We start from the raw sequence: 8,204 nt of genomic DNA, 5'->3' as shown, positions 1-8,204 counted from the left end.
GCAACTTTTAAATCATCTCTTAATATTCATTATAACTATGCTACCTACGATTAGCTATGTTAGTTCTGAAGTAACATATCTGCACCTTACAGGCTAACCAAAGGATACATAGGGAAACATATCACTATGTGCCATTTTACACTAAAAATAAAGATCTGTTCCCTGACTCATAACGTTTATAAATTTAAAGTTAGGCAATGTACAGGGAGACAAAACACAACAGGACACAATAGTTCAGCTAAGGTTCAGTTGCAAGAGGGAGCAGAGAGATTACTAGCTTTGAGAAGCAGATGAGAAAAATTCCTAGAAATGGGTTACGAGAAAGAATCAGATGAAGAGTTAGAGTATATGGAAAGCAGATATGGCACTTGTCTGTTATGCAAGCTGTCTTGCCAGACAAGTGGGAGGCCTGTCCACAAAAAGAAAAGCAGAAATGAAAGCTCAAAGCAGAGTGGGTTGGTGAGGGGTGGGGGGAAGAAAGGGAACAGTAAGGAGCAATGATCCGAGAAACAAAGGAAACAAAACCAGGGAGGAGTAGGAGGAAACAAGCGCTGGGTATAAGATGTCACATAGGCAGCGATTCTCCATCTTATTAAGACTCAAGGCACCCATTAGAAAATGCCAGCTCTTATTTTTCCTTAGTCAAAAAACTATTGACAACTAATAGAACAGTTTTTCTAGTGCAAAGAACTCAGAAAAACCATAACAGATCAGACTAATTATAAGGCTATGCATTTCTATCTGAAATCTCTGGGCTTATCTTGTGAACCATGTTTGCACACCTAACAGTGTTAACACTGTCTGCATGGCACCCTGTAGCACCTTTGAAGGAATATCAAAGCAACCCAGGGTGCATCAGCACTCTGGCTGCGAATTACTGATGTAAGTGTAAGAAACAGGGGCTGCTGGAAGAATATGCATTACAAGACCAACAAAATATGTTTATATCTACACACACGTGTGAGTGCGAGTGGCTGGTTTTCTTTTCAACCAGGACATTGCAGCCCATGCAGCTTGCACAGTGATAAGGGGTACACTCAAGACTTGTTTGCTTACAGCTCTCCTTATTTTTATATTTTTGTATATGTGAGCGAGAGAGAGAGAGAGAGAGAACAGTTTTGCTGATATTTTTGCACAATATCAAATTAAGCTCTAGATCTGCACCATAATCTGTAGGTTTTCACATTTATTTATTTCTAAATAAAACACACAAACCCCTTTGTATCTCCTATACTGATGAAATCCAAAACTTGAAAACTATGTGGAGTGATGCAAATCTTGGAGCCTGTATTTGTTTAAAAAAATTAAATGGCAGTAGGTGGGTTTTCTTTTGTTTGTTTGTTTTTAGAAACAGTGAGCATGTCTAAACGAGATGTTTACTGCGCGGTACACTAATTAACTGTGCAGTAAGCATCTACACATGTGCCCCTATTAGACTAGTGTAAATTAATTAAATTCGCAGCAGGATACTACTTGTAAAAATGTGTAGATGCTGCCTCAGCTGGCTGGGGCACCAGAGCACTTCAGTGCAGGTGCTGGCTGGCCATGCGCTGAAGCACCCTTGTGCTCCTCTGTAGGATGTTGAGCCAGGGTGGAATAGCCATGAGCTGGCTGACCCACAGGGCCCTCTGCCAGCTAGGGCTGCTCCAACCTGGCTTAACATGCTGCAGTCTTGGACGCACGTGAAGATGCAGTGCCTGGGAGCAATCAACTCCAGAGCAATATGTTTCCAAGCTTATTCATGCACATTAATTGCACATGTAGACATGTCCAGTAGATAGCAGAACTACAGACTTAAAAGATACTGTGGATATTTTGTATGAACTGAAGGTTTTCCAAATTAGCTGCCAAACCACAGGTTATTTGATTAGGAAAGATAAACTATTTCTAGTCACGTGTTTTCTGAGATTCAGCTTGATCAGTTTCTCCTATATTGAGAGAGAGAGAGAGATTTCATTATGTGACTCTTGTTATGATCACAAGGAGCTCCAAGGATAAATCCCCATACTATTACTTTAAAAATGTAGGCATTTGTATAATCCGAATGGGATCTACAATTCAAGCTAATGTTCCATGACTTAACCCCAAGCAGCGTTTGCAGCTGAAACTGTTTGATTAAATGGTGTCAAAAGTGAAGTAACACCACGTAATCATGCAGTTTCAAGGGGCAAATGACTGTGCCAGATGTGAAAGTGTAGTCAGTCCTTTAAATGAGTTTTGAGCTTATGGAACATACAGCTGCTTCTTACTGAAGGAATTTCAATACAGACCTTTGAACAATATTTTACTTTTACATTTTCATTGCTCAGGATTTGCTTCCCATGTGCTGTTGGGATGGATAGATTATCTGCCTAGTATCCATTAACCAGAGAAAAGGAAAAAAGTGCTTCTGTATTGGCAGTTTGGCCCTCTGATAGTTCAGCATACATTGGAAACATGGGAACAGGGGAACATCTCTATCAGTCCTGTGACATTATGGAGCAAGTGCTGAACTCTATAATTACTATATCTAATAATTATTGATTAATACACTTGCATATTGAATCACAGAAGTTTAAGCTGAAAACAATTAAATTATACAAGTCATTTCCCTCCCTATCAATACACAGCTGTTCTCTTCAGCAGACATTTTGCCCTACTTTCTCCAGTCTAAATTTAAAAAGTCCTAAACCATAATACTCCTTTAAAGGAAGACATTCTTCCACCTAAAATATCCATCACCAAGAAGATTTCTCTATTATTCAACCTCAGTGTTCTCTTTTGAACTTTCATCCTATTAGCCCTATATGGTTTGTCCATCCAGCCAAAGGAGGGCATGATTGTACCATGCACTGGTGTAATATAGCTAACATTGATACCAGCAGTAGGAAGATGCAGTAATATCTGTTTGGTGTGTGGACCCACCCCTAGTTGCACCCCTGTATATCAAGGTGTTTTATCCCTCTCCTTCACTGGCATTTAGAACCTTCAAATATTGGGATACTGTTGCATCTCTGCCACACGTTATCAAGGTTTGATCTTTACTCGCATAAGTCATTTTACTGATTTTAACGGGACTCTTCATGCAAATCCATCAATAACTGTTTGATATACAATTAATCTCAGCCACCCTATAAATGTCAGCCACGCCATCCATATTCAGGTCTTAAAAAAATTCTCAAAAGTTAGTCCTTCCAACCCCTCCTCATTATTTTTGTTGCTGTCCTCAGAACTCTTGCCCAATTTGTCAATATATTTATAGTAAGATGAAAGCCAGAACTAAACACAATATTCCATGTGCAAAAAATATTGCATACATATTGCAAAGTACAAAACTAGAAATGGTCCGATTTCTCAGCAGAGGGTGGGAAAACTTCTCTGGCATAATATGTTCATTATATAGCTTCTTGTGCCATGAAAATTAGCAGCCCTAGCAGCTCCTGCTCTGAGTTCTTTGTTGGCAGTCCTGTGGGATGCTTTCATGGAATAAGTTGGGATGCAAAAAGCCACTTCTAGTAATAAGCCTTGTTTGTCTCAAAACAGTAAACAGCAAAAACAGTGGGGCCCAAGATTTGACCCTGGAAAAAAATGTAAGTTTTAATACTTGAAAGACAGAAATACTGGTACACTTAATTTACAGCCTGCAATATGTGAGAGAAGCATTGGAAAAAGAAGGCTCAAAGTCTGACACATTCAAATGGCAATGAAGTTATTTCAACATAAATACAGGAGAACTGAGATACCAAGCTCTCCAACGGAAGGTGCATCTTCAATGACGTTTGGGCAAGATTCCTGCACAAAGTCAAAGGATACGGCACTCAGGACAGCATAGGCCTCAACTAGTAATAGTGTTTTCTGCTGAAGATAAACTGATAGAAGTGGGGGGAAATTAAAGAACACTAATATACATGATAAGAATTTTTTTTTTATCTAATATCCTGAAGACATGTAGCATGAACTTTTCTTGGAAATGGTTCTGTACATCAAGCTTGCACCAACTAGTCCAGGACTATGATCCTTTACATCCTAGTTAAGCTCAGCTTTGAGGACTTAAGTGATCCACAGAATTTGTATTTTCCCCTTCTGTAAGGATGAATTACACCCATTGGGAGAAAGTTAAAAAAAAAAAAAATGGAGTAGGTGACAGGGAACAAAGAAGAAGAAAAGCAAACTAAAATGTAAAATAAATATTATAAAGTGTATAAAATGATATGCAAGAACCTTGCTTGTAACTCCCTAGCTTCTGGGGGGTTATTCTAACTTTAATGGAAAAATTAGATTCCTCTTTAACCAGAAAAAAAAATATGCTTGTTTGAATTTCAACTAAATTACTTTTTTCCCCTAAATGTGGGGAGAAGATTAAAGGCCTGATTAAAGGCCTACAAGAAAAACCGTATGAGGACTGACTGAGGGACCTGAATCTCTTTGGCCTCCACAAGAGAAGGCTGAGAGGTGATTTTGTGGCCAATCTACAAACTCAGAGGGGGACAGCAGGAAATAGGGGATACGATATTTACAAGGGCGCCCATCAGGGTAACTAAACACAGTGGCCACAAACTGAAGGAGAGAAAATTTAGATTGGACATCAGGAAAAAATTCTTTACAGTGACGGTTGCCAAGATATGGAATATGCTTCCAAGGGAGGTGGTGCTGTCCCCTTCCTTGGACGTACTTAAGAGGAGATTGGACAAACATCTGGCTGGGGTCATCTGACCCCAGCACTCTTTCCTACCCAGGGCAGGCAGTCAGACTTGATGATCTAATAGGTCCCTTCCCACTGAAATCTATGAAAACTAATAATAGGGAGTGGGGAGGGAGAAGAGGCAAGTTAAATTCGTTTGTGAGTGACCAAAAAGTTATTCCAGAGATTGGCAAGACTTCAAATCCAATAAAAGAATGGCAAACCCAAACGTTGTTTTTACCTGTGCCTGACAGAATGAGCTCAAGTACAGAGGCAAAGGTCACTGGGGGACTTGCATTAAAATACAGATATATTTAACATGCGGTTACATTTTTCTGCTGCTTTTTAGATAAGACTTACAAATGGCTTATCTGAAAATTCACTTTACTAAGTTCAAAATTTGAACTGTATTTTCACAAGTATTTAAAAATATATATGCACACTTCATGAAACACTAGCCAGCCTGATTTCATTCTTGCCAATATATTAAGATGCTGCTATATATATTAGGAATAAATTAATTCAAGTCAGTTGAGATCCATCAGTTTAATAGTCGGAACAGAGTCAGAAAACAGTTTGTATACAGCAGGCAAAAAAACCCATGTTCAATCAATGAGAGTTTCAAAGGATTAACATAACCAAGTATAATAAAGCAAGAAAAAAAAAAAATGTTGCTGTGCCATATTTAGTCATTCCAGTTTCAGAAACAGATTTTTCACTGTTGTTATTCTTGTTCATAAAGAATACATTTAGAAAGGAAGCTTTTTCTACTATTGTATCTAACTCAATTGCATTCATTAAAATATCATTATATCTACATCATTTAATTTAGGTCAACATGTCAGAGTAACCTAGAATCAGGTTTGCTTTAAGTCAGCCAACATTACTCTCAAAGATGAAAAGGTAAACAAACCAATTTCAGACTCAGTGATAGAAAAACCACTAAAGTAGCTTTTTCCTTTTTCATAATATGAATTCACAAGTGACAGTGAATTTTATAATCTCCAAAGTTAGAACCAAGAATCAATTAATGCAAAGGGAGTCAGGCCCCTAGCAGACATTAAAATAATGGCACAATGGGATCTGATCCCCAAGCCCAATAATCACATCTTACTAGCCACATATGCATGACATGGATCAGACCCCAATTCTAATAATCATGTCATTATTTAAATGGGAATCTTGCAAGACAATTGGGGTTAGCAAGGTTCCTACTGAGGGGAGTTCAGGGGCTCCCCCCGACCAGAGAGTTTAAACCTCCCCTGGGCCTAGTAGGCCAGCTGGGCACAAACGAGCCTGGTTGATTGGCAGCCTAGCCCTGCAGCTCCCTCTAGACCCAAAGAACAAGGTACATTCGGGATCAAAATGAGACCCACCGCATGTTTCAGGAGCTGCAGGGCAGCTTCCTTGTGAGTTCCAGGGCAAAGCAAAGCAGGCAATGAGCACATAGGTTCACACAGATTCACAGAAGTTTGGGGCTAGAAGGGACCCCATGAGATCACTGGGTCCAGCCCTCCTGCTCTGAGCAGGAAAGACTGCTGGAGTCAAATAACTCCAGCAAGGTGCACACCCAGTCTCCTTCTGAAGATCTCCAGGGTAGGTGCCTGCACCACCCCCACTGGGAGTCTATTCCAGAGTCTGGTCACATGAACAGTGAAGAAGTTTTTCCTTATATCCCATCTGAAACCTTCTTCTAGGAGTTTATGACCATTGCTCCCGGTTTTACCCTGGGGCACTTTGGTGAATAGTTGTTTGCCTAGCCCTTAATGCTCTCCCCTGATATAGTTATAAGCTGCCACCAAATCCCCCAAAGTCTTTTCTTTTCTAGGCTACAAAGTCCCATATCTGTCAGCCTTTCTTCATACGGCTTGCTCTTCATGCCTCTAATCACAAGAGTGGCTCTTATTGGACTCTCTCAAGCTTCTCCACATCCTTCTTGAAATGTGGTGCCCCAAACTGGGCACAGTACTCCAGCTGCAGCCTCACCAATGCTGAGTAAAGCAGGAGAATAACTTCCTTAGTTTTGCTTGAGATCCATCAGTTGATGCATGCCAGCGTATTGTTTACTCTGCTAACTGTAGCATCACACTGGTGGCTCATATTCATTTTATGGTCAATTATGACCCCCAGGTCCCTTTTGGACATGGTGCTAGTTAGCATAGCACCACCTGGCCTGTAAGTTTGTTGTGGATTTTTCTTCCCCAGATGGAGCATTTTGCACTTCTCAGTGTTGAACAGCATCTGGTTCTGGTCTGCCCATCTAACTAATCTGTCTAGGTCTACCTGGATCATTATGTTACCCTGATGCATGGCCGCACTTGCTTCATGTCATCAGTGAACTTTGCCAGTGTGCTTTTCACCCCCACATCCAGGTCATTGATGAAAGTGTTGAAAAGCACTGGGCCAAGTACCAAACTCTAGAGAACCCCACTGGCACCTTCCTCCAGGTCAACACAGATCTGTCTATTAGTACTCTCTAGCTCCAACCCCACAGCCAGTTTCCCACCCATCTGACCATTGAATTGTTGAGCCCATATTCCCCTACTTTTGCCCTGAGATCCTCATGGGACACTAAGTCAAAGGCCTTCCTAAAGTCCAAGTAAATGATGTCAACTTCCTCTCCCTTATCTAGGTAGTGAATAACCTGGTCACACAAGGGTATGAGGTTAGTCAGACATGACCTACCCATGACAAAACCATGCTGGCTGTTGTTCAAAATTTTGCCTTCTACTAGCTTATCGCATATGGACTCATCAAGAAATTTTTCGAGAATTCTTCCTGGCATTGAAGTCAGGCTGCTTGGCCTGTAGTTCCCTGGGTCCTCTCTCCTCTCCTTCTTGAAGATGAGCACAACACTGGCCCTCTTCCCATCTTCTGGGACCTCACCTAAGTGCCACGAATTCTCAAAGAGTTTCGCCAGCAGTCCAACAGTGACTTAGGCTAGTTTGTTCAGCACTCTCAGATTGAGGTCATCCAGTCCTGTTGATTTATAGATATCCAGTCTGTCTAGCTATTCTTTCACCATCTCTACATAGACTGCTGGTAGATGATAATCCATACTCTGACTATTTTGTGTCATATTTGCATTCAGCAGGCTATCACTCTTAGACTGGTGGAATACAGATGTAAAGTACTTGTTCAGGAGTTCAGTTTTCTCCTTGGTGTTGGTGTTTGGACATCCAGATGCACTGAGCAGTGGTCCCATGCTTCCACTGATTTTCATCCTGTTACCTAAGTACCTATAGAAGAACTTCTTATTGCCCTTGATTTTGGTTGCTAGCCTGAATTCAGGGACCACCTTTTCTTTTCTATTCTGCCCCCTACAGGTGTGGACCAATCTTATGTAGTTCTCCTTGGGACCTATTCCCAATTTTCTTCATTGGTAAGCCTCCCTTTTCTTTTTCAGAAGATCTGCAACTTCCTATTGAGCCCAGATGGCCTCCCAGCCCCTGTGCCACCTTTTTCGCATACAGGTATAGACAACTTCTGTGCACCGAGGATTATGTCTTTGAGAAACAACCACTCATCATCCACACTCTTTCCC

At 40.9% G+C, this 8,204-nt stretch overlaps 1 long non-coding RNA gene across 1 annotated transcript; it reads right to left on the bottom strand.

Annotated features, from left to right (window-relative positions):
• Positions 1-3,434: 3,434 nt before the first annotated feature.
• On the bottom strand, positions 3,435-8,003 carry LOC109288188. Its single transcript, XR_002095088.1, has 3 exons — positions 7,838-8,003; positions 7,116-7,119; positions 3,435-3,445 (listed from the first exon to the last, which is right to left on the bottom strand). It is a non-coding gene; the product is annotated as an uncharacterized LOC109288188 (long non-coding RNA).
• Positions 8,004-8,204: the final 201 nt, after the last annotated feature.

This window comes from Gavialis gangeticus, unplaced genomic scaffold, assembly GCF_001723915.1.
Source record: "Gavialis gangeticus isolate Ggan-Ray unplaced genomic scaffold, GavGan_comp1, whole genome shotgun sequence".
NCBI lineage: Eukaryota > Metazoa > Chordata > Crocodylia > Gavialidae > Gavialis > Gavialis gangeticus.
This window is presented reverse-complemented; position numbering and strand designations above follow the sequence as displayed.